At 41.3% G+C, this 16,549-nt stretch overlaps 1 protein-coding gene across 2 annotated transcripts in view; it reads right to left on the bottom strand.

Annotated features, from left to right (window-relative positions):
• Positions 1-761, bottom strand: part of xrcc4 (X-ray repair complementing defective repair in Chinese hamster cells 4) — a 41,026-nt gene extending 40,265 nt beyond the window's left edge. For both annotated transcript variants that reach the window (XM_031287927.2, XM_031287928.2), the window contains exon 1: positions 602-761. The gene's annotated coding sequence lies outside the window, so the exon portion shown is untranslated. The remainder of the gene's footprint in view (positions 1-601) is intronic.
• Between the last annotated feature and the right edge of the window lie 15,788 nt (positions 762-16,549).

The raw sequence follows: 16,549 nt of genomic DNA, 5'->3' as shown, positions 1-16,549 counted from the left end.
GAGTAGAAGTGTAAAGTACAAGTACTTCAACACCGTAGTATGTAAATGTGAAGTCATAGGTGTAATTTAAAGGGGCGATGCCACAAATAATCCATTCTGAGCTTTTCCCGAAGTTTATGTTGCTTTTGTGGACGTTTTTTTTGTCTCGTTTTCAATAATTTTTGTTTGCGTTTTTGTTGCCTTTATGTTGTTATTTTTTCTCAAGGTTTTTGTTGCTTCTTTCTGAGTTTTTGTCACTTTTTTTTGCGTTTTTGTCTGTTATTTCTGTCGCTTTTCTCAGTACATGCAGACATGTCCCACCTGGGACCTCCCCACCCTCCCCAATGTTGAACCCAAAGTTACGCCCTTGTGACAAAAAAGTGACAAAAATACAAGTACAATTGTTTATATTTCACAACTGGTTGCAGCGTTATGTAAACACAGAGAAAGGCGTGAAATCGTCACATTGAAGAAGCTGCAGCCAGAGACTTACTGGAGCTAAAGCTAGCTAGCTGCTAACACCGAGAGACAGTTTGTAAACACAGAGGAGGCGGAAGCTACGACACGGACTCAAACACTCCTTTAAAACAACAGCAACAACATGTCCGTCTTTATATCTCACCTGCAGCCTCCCCTGCGGACGCTTTGGTTTAACCTTCTCTCCGGTTTAACACCATGCATGTATTGGGAGAACGATTAAAAACAACTCGCATTCCTACCGGTTAGCTACCACGTCATCGTCAAGCGACACAGCAGAAGAAAGCAGAGCAGATGCTAGATTGCACCCACCGAACGAGACAGGGTTAAGGTTACATCTAGTTACTATTATTAAAGTTATATCTTATACGTTTAAATAACCTTCCGTGTGTTGACGCATGTAGAGATTCAAACAGATGTTTAAGGACCCCCTAGCAACATGAAGAAGTGCTTTATTTTTTTATGTTATGATTTTGATATATGATATTATGTTATACTTTTGAAGTTGTCCTTTTACCCAGTGTGCGCTTGTTTGTGTGCTGGGAGGTGTTATTGTCATGTTTTCTATGCCTTGATATTGTAAATGAATTATTTTTCAATTAAAAAAAAGAAAAGAAAAATCAGAGTAGATGCTAGATTGTGCCCACCGAACGAATCTGCCAAACTACACAAGCGTCAACGTTACATCTGGTTCTTATTAGTGCAAATGTGTTGACGCATGCGCAGTATGCCTGTGTTGTCGTTCGGTTCACACCTTAAATCAGGTGTGGGCGATCCAAAAAGTAGTAATACTGCAATACCGTAGTGTAGAAATACTCTGTTACAAGTAAAAGTCCTGCATTGGTAATCATAGGGACACCTCGTCTGGCTTTAACCCTCACATATACTAATTAGCCTAAATAAAATCAATAATGTAATAATTATCCAAAGATATACCCTTATTTAAGTATTTTTTACTTTTGATACCTTTGGTACATTTTGCAAATAATTTGACTGAAGTGACATTTTAAATGCAGGTGTTTTACTCTGCTTTCAGCACACACTTTCATCATTTTTATTCTCTACTTGTAGATATGATTAATGTTTTCTTTGTTTTTCAATCTATATATCTTTCTATGTATCTATCTCTCTACCTACCTACATATCTACTGTAATGGCAAAATTATATTTAAGCATGATTCTTTATGTTCTTGTCTTATTTCTGTTTTACTTTGTCTCACAATGCTGAAAGTGAGTTTTTCTTATTCTCACATGTTAAAAGTAAGAGCCACAGTGTCTGGGAACAGTAATGTGTACGCTGAACATATAGGGACTACAAGGTCACCCTAAACTATCTGTTATTTCTCCCTGAATAGTTGAGACTTCTCACATAGTTGAGATAAAGGGGATGTCTAAACCTTGGGGTAGAAAGTGGTACAGAGGGGAAGAAGTGAGGTGGCTCCTGAATGTCTGACTATGTTTGATTGTAAGAAATGTTGAGTCATGTTTAGAAAGGGGGGCATGTCTTTCTATCTCACTGGAGATGCATATATACTGTGTGCTTTTTGTTATTTGTGGAAGAGACCTTTCACACCAGAGCTGCGTGCCTTTTGTGAACCGTGTGCTTCCTGCATTTGCAAATGTAAATAAATACTCAAAGACCAAACTTTGGTTTAATCCTCAAATCGTCCTTATTTGTTTCATCTGGTGTTTTTGATACGCACTCCTGCTGCTAACAAGAAACACTTCCTTATCTATCTACCTACCTACCGACATACCTACCTACATATCTACCTACCTACCTACCTACCTACATATCTACCTACCTACCTACCTACCTACATATCTACCTACCTACCTACCTACCTACCTACCTACCTACCTACCTACCTATCTATCTACCTACCTACATATCTACCTACCTACCTACATATCTACCTACCTACCTACATATCTACCTATCTATCTACCTACCTACCTACGTACGTACCTACCTACATATCTACCTACCTACCTACCTATCTATCTACCTACCTACCTACGTACGTACCTACCTACCTACATATCTACGTACCTATCTACCTACCTACATATCTACCTACCTACCTACCTACCTATCTGGGGCAACTTATTCTGCATATTCAGGACAGTAAACAGCCAACTGTTGACATCCAATGAGACAAAGCAAGTTAAAGTTGAAATATAATGAGCTTTCATCCGTCCTCGTGTTGTTTTGTTGTCTGGTCAGAGAGGCAAAGGAAACAAGCTGCGTGCCACATGTTGTAGGGAGGGAAATGAAGGGATTACTGCAGAGTTCTGCAAACACACACTTTCTCTCCAAGAATAATTGCTTTAAGAGGCTGCTCAAGCATTAAAGCACTTTCTATTAAAGCCACACACACACACACACACACTTGTGTGTGTGTGTGTACGTAGAGTTATCTGTGCATCTCTCTCTGGTGGCCTTTAAGTGCACAATCACATTTGTTCGGGGCTGTGGGAATATTAGGTTTCAGACTGAGTAAATTTCGACTTGTTTATTAAAAAGGAGGACCACGTGGTGGCTGGGTTGGCTCAGTGGGTAGAGCAGGTGCACATATACTTGGAGGATTATGCCTCGACGCAGAGGTCCAGGGTTCGAGTCCGACCTGTGACGATTTCCTGCATGTCTTCCCCCTCTCTCTCTCCCCTTTCTCTCTTAGCTGTCCTGTCAAAATAAAGGCGGAAAAGCCTAAAAAATAAATTAAAAAATGAGGGCCACAAATTGCCTAACACACAAAACATTGATTGTCCAATAATAACTGAGCAATCGTAGCAGCTTAGTCTGTCAGAGTTTGGATTTCTCCACATGTTTAAAGCTGTATTCAAAGAGCTACTCTATAGAGTATTAGTCTTTCCCAAACTGGTAGATGAAATATCATGTAAATATTACTTAAAACATCTTCAAAATAAAGTAAAGAAACACTAAGTGAATAATCCTGAAAACCAATCATTTTTAAATGGGTTTTGTTAGTAAATGTTTACTTGAGACTTTCCTGAGTAAAAAATACAAAGACTTCTCAGTACTTCCTGTCCTCATTAGATTAGATTAGACAGGCTTTATTGATCCCAAATTCCCTTCGTTTCAGGAAACAACAACAAACTCCGAGCTAGCGAGCTACACGCTGAAAATGGCAAGTTTGGAAGATAATTTGGATCGTGCAACAAGTCAGGCCTGCTTGGTTCTTTCAGGGAATGATTGTAAAGATTTACAAAGAATATGTTTAGGGCATTTCCTCTCTAACTGGGACGTTTTGGGACTGATTGGTGGGATTGCTGTGGACGAAGTACACACGGAGATTCACTGGTAAGAGCTAATGAGGTTTAACCATGTATCAGCTAATTTAAATAGCTCACGTTACTGTATGGTGTCAACAGTTAACTTCATTTAATATTGGATGTGGAGTTTTCTGTGGCAGGGTGCAAATGTTCCACCAAAACAAGTTCCTTCCTGAGACTATTTAGCAGAGCCAGCGTCGCTGCGTCCGGAGCTTAGCGCCGCCCAAGACCGTTGGGATTGGTTTACAGAAGTGCAAACAACCCAGAGCGTTTTTTTCTCCTATCCCAGAATGCATCTGTGGTGTAGCCGGACATTACTCCGCCGCGCTATGGCGACAGAGCTGGCAATGCGTGACAATATTCAAGGTAACACTCTGTCACATTTGGATATCCCTTTTGTACATGCGTTGGCAATGTGGTTGTCTGCCAGAAGCTCTCATAAACTGTCTTTTTTATTTTATTGAAGGACCCATTGTTTGAAAAAGAATTTCAATAGTAAAAAATGTGTATTTTCAGAGTGAGAACAGAAAGCTCGACAGTCGTTGTGCTTCTCACTTGGCTGCGTTTCGTACCCTGAAGTGATGGAAGCTACTGGGATAACTGGTTACATCAAGTCAAAACACAAAAGGACTGTAATGAACTAGGTTTTTGTTGTCATGTTTGCTTAAATGTTTCAGTTGATCCCAGCAGTAATCCCTTCCTGTTTTTCTATTTCTATTTCTCATCATGCAGATAATTTCTTACAGGATGTCCGTCAGAGACTGGGTCCTACTTTAGTGTTTGTAATGTTCTCGTGTTGATTTAAGGCTCAGATAACTAATGAACAAACAGCAACATCATTAACTGTGCAAGTCAATAAAACTTCTTTTAGTCTTATTCTTTTAAGTCTTTTTACGTTGAATTAAAGCCACAATGTTTAGAATTAGAAATTCTCAATGGTGGTGCCATCCAGTGGTAGTTTTGAAAAAAGACAAAGAATCAAAAATGTATAAAGCTATAGTGCGTAGTTTCTGTCTCCGCTATGAGGAATTCTGAGTAATGACAACAAAACTATCGGCGCGTCCACACGGCACTCTGGGTTGGGAGAAAACGTGCTCTGGTTTATTGGCATTTCTTCAAACCAATCACAATCGTCTTGGGAGCCGATAAGCTCTGGACGGAGCCACGGTGCCTCTGCTAAATAGTCTCAGGAAAGAACTTGTTTTGGTGGAACGTGTGTACGTTCAAAGGTTGTTTTAGTCGTGCAACAGAAAACTCAGATTGGACAGATAGTCTAGCTAGCTGTCTGGATTTACCCTGCAGAGATCTGAGGAGCAGTTAACCATAGTCCTCACAAATCCACCAGAGGTTAGAACGCCAACACAGAGACAGAGGAAGGAGACGGACATCTGGCCGAAATATATGAAATCCGGCGGAATTTTCGGCAGCAATGGCACAATCCCAGAAGTGGAATGTCGTGGATATAGACTAAAGCGTCCACATGACACAAGCCTTCCATGACCCCTCCTTCACACAGCTGCTAGTAACCAAGGAGGACACGGAGGATTAAAAAAACATGATTGACTCTTCAGAAGAGGTAATTATCTTCACACGAGTTTCTGCGAAAGTCGCCGGACGCCATAATCTTCTGAACATAGTCATACTGAGAAATCCAGAGAGAGTTGTGTGGAGCTGATAGTCTTAATCAGCTTTATAGCAACTCATTTGGCAACGACTTGAATGTAACAGACGTTCATTCATATCTAAAAGTTAAGCACTAATGCTTTAATTAGTGTTACTGATGCAGTCAGTTTTGGACACAACCTCGTCCGTCGTGCCCGCAGGCCTTCAAGATCCTCGATCAGTTAACGGAGCAGGCTTCCAGATGTATCTGTAAACACATCTGTGCTTGTGTTTTTGTCTTTTATTAGTTTGGGTTGTTGATGTTATAGCTGTCCCACATATTCAGTCCTCGTGGCTGTATGAGACGAGGCCGCTCTCCTTAAACTGTTGGAGAAAAAAGGTGGGCCTTGAAAGAAAAGAGAGCGTTTTAATTTGGCTTTACATCCTGCAAGGAGGACATTTTTTGTGAAACAAAGCTCGTTTCTTATTCTGTTCAGTAATGTTGATGGATTTGTAGTTGAAACACTCTGGCAATCTTTGTTATTCCTGGAAATGTTCTTTATATTTGCTGAGTGAACCTGAAACTGTGCTGAATGATAACCAGTCAGATGTTTTTTTGCAGGTTGGCTAACCTGAACACTAAATGGAGACAAACTGTATTAGGCTACATCTACACAACTATGTTTTTATTTTGAAAGCAGCATTTTGAGACAGAAACAATCTCTGTGCACACAAGAGTTTTAGCTCCAGTAGCAGGGAGCTAAAACTAGACAAAAGTAGACATTTCACATGTAACAAGAAGCAGATTGTCTGACGTTACTCTGCGGTTGAACATCATGGATGTAGAAGTTGAAACACAGAAAATACTTTGGAGAAAGAACAACAATGGTGAAAAGTAAGAGCAGGGATTTATTATTTTAAAGCGACGACGAGGTGGAACTGTTACTGAAAGGTGTGTAAGATACCTAAACGATAAGACGTGCCTCCTCATTTCAAAATGTCTCAGTTTGTGTCCGTCTAGACTATAAAGCAACCCCGGAGGCAGCAGTGTTTCGAAATGTCTCCATTTTAGGGGCTCAGGAATGCCGCAGTTGTGTGGATGCGAGGCGTAAACGTAGCAAAAGATATTCGTTTTTAAAGAAAAACTGTGAAGTTTAAGATGTATGGGGTGCCGTTTGTAAAGCGGCTCACGCTGAAAATAACAGCAACATTTTGTCACATTTAGCTTCAAACAATGTTTAAAAAACTGGTATGAATTTTTGAGGGTCACTTTTTTGCATATTTACAACAATATTTGTCAACTTAGAGATATTTTAAATAGTTAAATCCAAATATTAAATGTTACACCTAAATGTTAAATGTTAAATCTAAATGTTAAATCTAAATCTAATTGTTAAATCTAAATGTTAAATCTAAATCTAATTGTTAAATCTAAATGTTAAATCTAAACGTTAAATCTAAATGTTAAATCTAAATCTAATTGTTAAATCTAAATGTTAAATCTAAATTTAAATGTCAAATCTAAATGTTAAATCTAAATCTAAATTTAAATGTTAAATCTAAATGTTGAATCTAAATGTTAAATGTTAAATCTAAATATTTCGAGATGCATTTTGAATGTGCATATTACTTAAATATTTAGTTTCACCCGAAACATTTAGATTTAACATTTAGATTTAACAATTAGATTTAACATTTAGATTTAGATTTAATATTTAGATTTAACAATTATATTTATATTTAAATTTAACATTTACATTTAGCATTTAGATTTAACATTTAACATTTAGGTGTAACATTTAATATTTGGATTTAACTATTTAGAATATCTCTAAGTTGACAAATATTGTTTTAAATGTGCAAAAAAGTGACCCTCAAAAATTCATACCAGTTTTTTTAAACATTGTTTGAAGCTAAATGTGACAAAATGTTGCTGTTTTTTTCAGTGTGAGCCGCTTTACAAACGGCACCCTATAAAGATGAGCCTCAGACGCCGTGTATGTGTGTTTGTCTCTGACCAAACACAGAGTCTGTCCAGAATAAAGAGCTCATTCAGAGAGTTGGACGCTTGGTTGTGGATCCTCGGAGGGACTGGCGATAGAAAAGGTCAACAAACCAGCGCTCTCTGCAGGACCTGGGTCAATTATTTAGATTGGCACACGGAGGAAGAGGTTCTGGTCTCTGCTTGGTGTGGTGGCCGTCGATGGGAACCGGCACAGAAGATCGGATCTGTTAGTTCAGTGATTTGGAAGGTGGACGCGAGTGTAATTCAAAGGATCATTCTCGACTTGAACAACTTGGACCTTTGAGGATGCAGTTTGTGTGGATGAAAGGCCAGCTACGTTTGAAAAATAAATTATATATGGCTTTTTTGCTTTCTTCTACTTGGTAAAATGACTCATCATGGAACAAACAGTGAGTTACTCCGCTGTACTGTATAACAAGAAAGTGACTCTGACTTTATAGTGGACCCACCCAGAGCCTTTGCAAGCTGCTGGGACCCGTCAGATAAACAGAAACATGTTTCCCGGTGGCTCCTGGTCTCACCGTAGGGCCCTTTCAGACAGCCTTATTAGCTGCAATAGACTCCTAACAGATCCACACGGGGCCTTCAGTCCCTCTGTCATTAACTCTTCACTTTCATCTCCTTCTCTGTACCACTCGGGGATCCTTCCTTCCGCCTGTCTTTAGCATCGCCTGCACCTAATAGCCTCCAGCGGAAACATGTGCATGAATGCGTATGTGCGTCAAGCACTTTAGGCTCTACCCTGCCGTAATGACTTCCAGCTCAATCTTCAGGTAACGAGCGTTTCCTGGCAGTCGTGTCTGCCCGAGGACACCCGCTGACCTGCTCACTGACGTCTCTTCGAGGCTCAGTTCTATCTTTGTCGCAGTAAAGTCCTTTTCTGGGTTCATCTCGCTGTTACATTCTCACTCCCAACTCTTCGCGAACGGCAGCTTGGTCACCAACCCTTTGGCGTCATTTTGTCAACGTGCAGGGTAGGGTTTAACCTAGTCTATATCGACGACGGTTCATTCACGGGACAGTTCCGGGGCCGCCAGAAGTTCGGCCGGATGTCCCTCACTTTCCACTTTCTTTGAGTTAACTTTAAACTCTGGTCGCATCGAGAAACAATAACTCTGAGCAACGTTGAACGCTGAAAATGTCAAGTTTCGTGCAAATAAGCAGGCCTGCTTGGTTCTTTTGGGAATGATTGTAAAGATTATCAAAGAATATGTTTAAGGCATAACCCTCTGCACACAGTTGCACACCGGGCTGACCCCAAGAAGCATAAAACCTATTTTTTGTATGTCTTGTGCGTCTGTATCAGACACTGAGGGCCGCTAAGTTGGGATTGAGAACGTGTTGGTCAGACATACGTAGGTGGCTTGGTATATAAATGTTGCTTGCTGTTTTAAGACCTGATCTCTTCAACATTTCAAAATTTAGTGCAGAAAATAATTTATTTGTATTTAGTCACCACAATCGGAGAATTCACTTGTGTGGGCGAAGTCGATTTGCACGAATCCTTTGAGTCGAGTTCAATTTTGGTGATCCAACACCAACAGCGTTGTTTGCACGTCTTTCAACACAGTCTGACCTCCTGTCTGTGGCTCTAACTGTCTGTGACGTAAACCTTTAAAAACACCAATCTTAAGTTTCACCAGTCATTTCATAAAACAGCTGCTCACTGTAGTTTCTATCTAACAAACAGTTGGAAAAGTTTGACTTTGTTGGGGATTATTTTCAACGGCGGATAGAAGATTAATCCACATTTGATGCTCTGGTGAGTGTTTGTGTCAGCAGGACGGTGTGTGTGTGTGTGTGTGTGTGTGTGTGATTGAGTCATAATAAACTACTGTGTCTGTGTGTGTGTTCATGGTGATGAAGGAACATGTCAGCCAAAGAAAGTGACTCATTGATGTTTTTATGGCTCAGAGTGAGAAGAGATGCCTCGTTAGTAGATACATTCGTAGGTCAAGACAACTAACCTGCGATATCGCTGTGAAGTTTTGCTACATTAGCAAAAAAAAAAGCAGAAACCTCCCTCTTAGTTTTTACAGTTAAACAGTTAAAACAAAGTCCATAAAGGTAGGCAGTGAAGTTCATTAGGGCTGTCCTAGTTTTGCAAGCAGGGGCGACATAGAGGGGCAGAAGAGCCAGAGGCTACATCCACACTACTACGTTTTAATTTTAAGCGTGGCTTTGAGACATAAACGATCTCCGTCCACACAACAAGAAGCAGGAAGAAGAATGTCTGACGTTACAATGCGGTTGAAAATCGTGGATGTATAAGTTTAAAAAATACAGACAATACTTCGGAGAAAGAACAACAATGTTAAAAAGTAAGACCAGGGTTGATTTTAGCTTGGACTGATGATGAAGTGGAACTGTTACCGAAAGGTTATTCTCGCATTGCCAGACCTTCCTCCACAGCGCTGCAGAGGAGGGTCTGGCTAGTCCACACAGCATTCTGGGATGGGAGAAAAATGTGCTCTGGTTTATTGTCATTTCTTTAAACCAATCACAATCATCTTGGGTGATGCCAAGCGCTGGTCGGAGCAACAGTGCCTCTGCTAAATAGTCTCGGGAAGGAACTTGTTTTGGTGGAACGTGTACGTTCTAAAGTAGTTTTAGTCGTGCAACAGAAAACTCAGATAGTTGGACAGATAGTCTAGCTAGCTGTCTGGATTTACCCTGCAGAGATCTGAGGAGCAGTTAACCATAGTCCTCACAAATCCACCCGAGGTTAGAACGCCAACACAGAGACAGAGGAAGGGGACGCACATCCGGAAAGAGTGACATCCGGCGGAACGAGAGCAATCCTGGAAGTGGACGACGTGCACATACAGTAGACTACTGAAAGGTATGTAAGCTACGTAACTAAGTCAAATAATACTACAACTATTGCATTAGTAGATAACAAGAAGTTTTCATAGTTAAGTAAAAAAAAAACTTTGCTTAAATTAGCCAAACAGAGATTAGCGGTGTTGGAAACTCTCTATAGTGTTTATTAAATAGTGAACTATATAGGGAACGGCCAAACCAGATTTCAGACACTCACTGAAAACACATTGTTGCGCGACTTGCGTCAGGAGATGCTCCGGTTACTTGTGTGACGGAGGTGCGTGGCGCCCAGCATCATGTAAACAACCCCAAAAAAAAAAGGTCCCTGAAACAAACCGAGCACTCAGGAGAATAGTAAAAGCTTGTATATTACATATGTTGCATGTTACATTTCCACTGTTTAGAAACGAAAGCCCGCTCCGTTTTTCCTTTTCAGTTTTGGCGGTGACTTCTGCTTCTTCTTCTCCCTCGGGGAAAACACGGCCACGTTGCATTGTGGTATACGGGAGTAAAATGTAGGGTTACATCGTATGTACACTCAAATTAGCAGTGCATTGTGGGTATTTTATAGTGGACTATATAGTGAATGAAATAACCGGAGAATTCGAACACCAATACTAAATGGCGAACACACTATGTCAGGGATCTTCAACAGGGGGTCAGCGACCCCTAGGGGGTCCTCAGAGTCACTGCAGGGGGGCCTCCAAATTATTGTCAATTTTTTAAAGTTTTTTTTAAAAATTAAAAAGTGAATCCAACATATTATTAGCAAATATAAATCCCCACTGATGATAGGTTTACTGGCCTATAGGTAAGGTAGTCACTAAGCTAGCCATCCACAGATACAATTATACAATTATAAGGCTTTTTTAAAAGCTTAGTATTCTATGTATAAAGGCTTGAGGCTGCCCTATACGTTACTTTAGGCCCAGTTTACTATGCAACTTAATTTTATACAATATATGTAGTAGGGGGTCCCTGCTCCGTCTCTCTTTCAGTTAAGGGGTCATTGGTTTAAAAAACGTTGAAGACCCCTGCACTACGTACTACTACTACTACCATGTAGTGCTCTATTTCCGTGATAGTTTCGAACGCAGCTAATGACAACAAAAGTATTGGGACAGATTTAAATGTGGACGTGATGATGGCACTAGATGACAAGTCAGAGGAGAACCAAAGTCTGTAGGGTTCATCCTCTGAGGGAAACATGAATGCTCAACGGTTGTTGAGATATTTTGACCCAAAGTGGTGGACCGGCTAACAGTGTTGTTAGCGTGACTAAAAAGATCGTCAGTGACTATTTTTCATCAGCAGCATAGTCGTCATGGGAGAAATAAACACTATGACGATAAAAGATGTTCACAAGGAGCATCTCTGCAGAGGTTCGTACGTGCAGTTAAAAGCTCCGAGGAGCAGAACAGGATGAAGAGTGGATGTTGGGCAATCCGCTAACAGAAAGACAATAGTTGGAAGGGGGAAAGACCGCCGCTCAGCTCCTCTTAAATTGGATCCAGGAGACATCAGTGAATGTAGCCTCTGTGCTTTGGTTATGAGGCGCGCACACACACACACACACAGAGTTTGGGTAAGTTGTGTAATCAGCCTCAGCGAGCTGGCAGTGTGCAGCTGTCTGGCTCTCCATCAGGCTCTGTTGAAATAGGCACGAGGGGGTCTTCTGAGGGTAACCCCCAGGAGGCGGACCCCCACATTTTTTAATTCACTTCATACTCTACTTTTAGGAGTCCTTAGGGAGTCTTTGGAGCAAAAAAAACCCAACTACTTCACATAATCACCCGGTGAACAGAACAACAACAAATACATAAAACATTTGTCTCAATAATTATATACACAAACAAAGAGCTCACAGAACTCTCTCTGCAAGTCATTTCACGGATTAGTTTTGGAGGCTGATCCATTAGGACGATGTGGTACAGCTGAAACATAAACAAAGATGTTTTTTGCTAAACGTCCTGGCTTAGGGCTGGGTTGAAATAATGGATTCTCCATTTAACATCCATCTTTGTTTGAGTGATTTGATACCGATTGATAAAATCCAGAAATCATTCATTTAATATTCGCCTTTCAAAAGACGTGTCATGTTAGTCCTGTTAAGGCTCTGAGTGACACACCAACCTGACGGCCGGCCTTCGGCAGAAAAGGCCTCTCCGAGTTGGTCAAAAAAGTACCTCGGAACACACCGAAGCGACGCAGACTTGAGCGTACGTTCTGCGCGTGCGCGATGAGACGTAATACGTCTCCATAACAGCAGGCGGCGCTAATCTATATTGCAGAGAAATGCAGTCGCGCAGTTGCTGAATCTGTCTTCATTTCAGATCGGCAAAGGTCAGTTTAAAAGATTTTCGTCAGATTTTGAGAGACTCTAGTCACACTCATCCCGCTCGTCATTTCCGGGTTAGCACTCCACCAATCACATTGGCCATTGAGTCTGACTGCCCGCCTTCCGATTCAAGTCAAATCGGCCCAAATGACCGACAGCTCCTCCGACTGACGACGGCTTTTTTTGGGAGGAGGTCTAATGTATCAACAATCCACGCAACTAACTTCATGCACTCCACCAAGGACATCAAAATAAGTATTTAAACCTCATAATTAAATACAAAATGAGGGGAAAAACTACAAAAGAGCCCACTTTTTGAAAGAAATTAAGATCAATTTCCTCCACAGCGCTGCTAAGGAGCGTCTGGCTAGTCCACACAGCATTCTGGGATGGAAGAAAAACATGCTCTGGTTTATTGGCATTTCTTTAAACCAATCACAATCATCTTGGGCGGTGCTAAGCGCCGAACTGAGCCACGGTGCCTCTGCAAGCGCCACCTGAGCGATCCAGGAAGTGTCACGTCATGTATATAGACTCAACTCACTCTTGGAATGAAAGTAAAAAAACTGATTTATCAAAATCATCCAACTATTTCTTTGAGAAAGGCTCCTTTTTAGCCATGCTATGTCCGTTGATCGGTCGGTTAGGACAGTGGTTCCCAACCTTTTTTCCTTGGCGCCCCCCCTACTTATGTCTAAGAAAAGCTGAGCCCCCCCTCCGAAACCGAAGTTGAGGTAACTCTCAAGATCTCAAGATAGAGCCTTACTTTCTTTTTTGATACAGAGGAGTTATCAGCACTTTTACGTTTCTCTGCCATGTTTCATTCATAAAATAGTGATGCCGTGGCGGCAGGAAAAAGGAGGATGATAGCAGCTAGCAGCTAGCAGCAAGCAGATAGCAGCTAGCAGCTAGCAGCTGACCTGATGACAGCAGGGTCCCAGGTTAAGAGGTCCCGGAGGTTTGGCCTACTAAGTAGCCTGCCTACAAGTTTAAGCGAGAACAAAAATATATAGTTTTTATACATACTTTTGTATACATTATATATTCTAGTGTATTATCATAATTTGTTTAACATGTGCAAATATTTTTTTTTACCTCAACCTCAAACCAGATAAAGACTCACGCCCCCCCTGTGATCTTTGCCGCCCCCCTGAGGAGTCCCCGGACCCCAGGTTGGGAACCACTGCGTTAGAAGCCCATAAAGGCATAATTTGTGATACTAGGCTACAAAGATGAAATTGACTTGACTCTCGGATATTACCACTTTATTATGTATTACAGCTCCCTTCTACGACTGCACAAAAAGCCAAAATGTGGTTCCACAGTTAGTTTGATTCAAAATCTGGAAAATCCTCATAACCTCATTACAGGTCAGATTGTTCTTAGTTTTTCTCATGATCTAATGTACGAGGGTCGTCTGCAGAGGACTGGACTAGAGTCTGGTTTTCAAAGAGCCAAGGAGTTCCCAGAAACCTTCTGCATCATCATTGATCTAACACCTTTTTACACTCTCTCCAGGGGGGGAAAACACACACACACACACACACACACACACACACACACACACACACACACACACACACACACACACACACACACACACACACACACACACCTGCTCAGTGTCCGTGGAAAACAAAAAAAAGCTTTATCTTCATTGAAAGAATCTGGAGTGAAAACAGACTGTGAGGTTTCCTCTGAGAGAGCTGCAGTGAGTTTGTACTCTTCAGCCGCTGACGCATTATGTCTGAGGGTTTTATTAATGAAGTCAGGGTGTTGACAGCCTCACTGCTCTGCCCCCCCCCCCCCCCCCCATGTTTTAACCCTTGCGTTGTCTTCCCATCAACCATCAACTTTAGGCACTTTTTCTGACATTTTTGTTGTTTTTTAACTTTGGCCAATAAACCTATTTTTTATGACATTATACATATACAGTGCTCAGCATAAATGAGTACACACATGCTAAATTTGACTAAAAAGAGGAATAAAAAAATCATCTTTTGGAAATTGATCTTAATGCCTTAATTAAAAAAATGAGGAAAAATCCAACCTTTAAGGACACCAATTTTCTTTGTGAATGAATAATGTATCGTGAATAAATAAATATTCTTACTTAAAATACAGGGAGCATAAGTATACACACCCCTATGTTAAATTCCCATAGAGGCAGGCAGATTTTTATTTTTAAGGCCAGTTATTTCATGGATCCAGGATACTATGCATCCTGATAAAGTTCCCTTGGCCCCCACATCATCACATACCCTTCACCATACCCCCACATCATCACATACCCTTCACCATACCCCCACATCATCACATACCCTTCACCATACCCCCACATCATCACATACCCTTCATCATACCCCCACATCATCACATACCCTTCACCATACCTAGAGATTGGCATGGGGTACTTTCCATAAAATCATCTCTCAATGCAAATCAAACCAGCTATTAGGCTAACTGAAATAAAACCATGCCAGTCTCTAGGTATGGTGAAGGGTATGTGATGATGTGGGGGTATGGTGAAGGGTATGTGATGATGTGGGGGTATGGTGAAGGGTATGTGATGATGTGGGGGTATGGTGAAGGGTATGTGATGATGTGGGGGTATGGTGAAGGGTATGTGATGATGTGGGGGTATGGTGAAGGGTATGTGATGATGTGGGGGTATGGTGAAGGGTATGTGATGATGTGGGGGTATGGTGAAGAGTATGTGATGATGTGGGGGTATGATGAAGGGTATGTGATGATGTGGGGATATGGTGAAGGGTATGTGATGATGTGGGGGTATGGTGAAGGGTATGTGATGATGTGGGGGTATGGTGAAGGGTATGTGATGATGTGGGGGTATGGTGAAGGGTATGTGATGATGTGGGGATATGGTGAAGGGGATGTGATGATGTGGGGGTATGGTGAAGGGTATGTGATGATGTGGGGGTATGATGAAGGGTATGTGATGATGTGGGGATATGGTGAAGGGGATGTGATGATGTGGGGGTATTTTAATTCCAAAGGCCAAGGGAACTTTATCTGTATTGCAATGATTTATCCACACGTAAAATACAACTAGCCCTGCAGTTACCAGATGTAACGTTACTTTGTAAGTCGAAATAAGTGCGTTAGTGCAGTGGTCAACAGAAAGTGTTCACTCCCAGGCTCACCCCTCTCTGTCAAAACCCCCAAAAAACAAATAGGTTATAACTTCCGCTCAAACTGTGATGAAAACGCCCACCACCTACAATATGAGTGCACAATATAATAATGATTAAAGAAGACAAATGAGACCATGAACAACATACAATATGTGAATCCTCCCATTGTAGAAAGCCTGTTGTGTGTTTAATGGTCTAATCATCTCAGCTGGACTTGTAGCCGTTATATTGTTGGCTAGTTTACTTTAGAATCAAACATCAGATGTTATAAACTACATGTGTTTCGTGTGCAGGAATCTTAATGTGTAAAGTAACTAGTAACTAAAGCTGTAACAGATGAATGTAGTGGAGTAAAAAGTACAATATTTCTCTCTGAAATGTAGCGGAGTAGAAGTAGAAAGTGGCATGAAAAGAAAAGACTTTACAAGTACCTCAACATTTGGACTGAAGTACAGTACTGGAGTAAATGTACTTAGTTACATTGCACCGCTGTTCTTTTGCAACCTGAACGCATCATGAAGCTCATGCACCATCTTCATCCGATGCATTATCACACAGGTCAGTGTCAGCTGGCTGGATGTGACATGTCTCCATCAGTAACAGAGCAGCTGAGATTGAGTCAGTGCTGCCACCGAGTGGCCGAGTCTTCACATTACATCTGCATTAAACCCAAAGTCACAAACACACAGGCTTCGTCATAGACAAATGCACAAAACACAGATGTGGGGGGGGCTTTCAAAACGGGGAGCGGAGTTCACGTCCCAGAAGTTAAGGAGAAAACACAAGACTTTCACCAGGAAACAGGTGTTCATGTCCTGAAGAAGATAAGGAGAAAACACCAGAGCAGGGGGA

The sequence above is a fragment of the Sander lucioperca genome, chromosome 14 (assembly GCF_008315115.2).
Source record: "Sander lucioperca isolate FBNREF2018 chromosome 14, SLUC_FBN_1.2, whole genome shotgun sequence".
In the NCBI taxonomy this organism is placed as follows: Eukaryota; Metazoa; Chordata; class Actinopteri; order Perciformes; family Percidae; genus Sander; species Sander lucioperca.
Note: the sequence above shows the minus strand (reverse complement) of the source record. Positions and strands in the feature narration are given on the sequence as shown.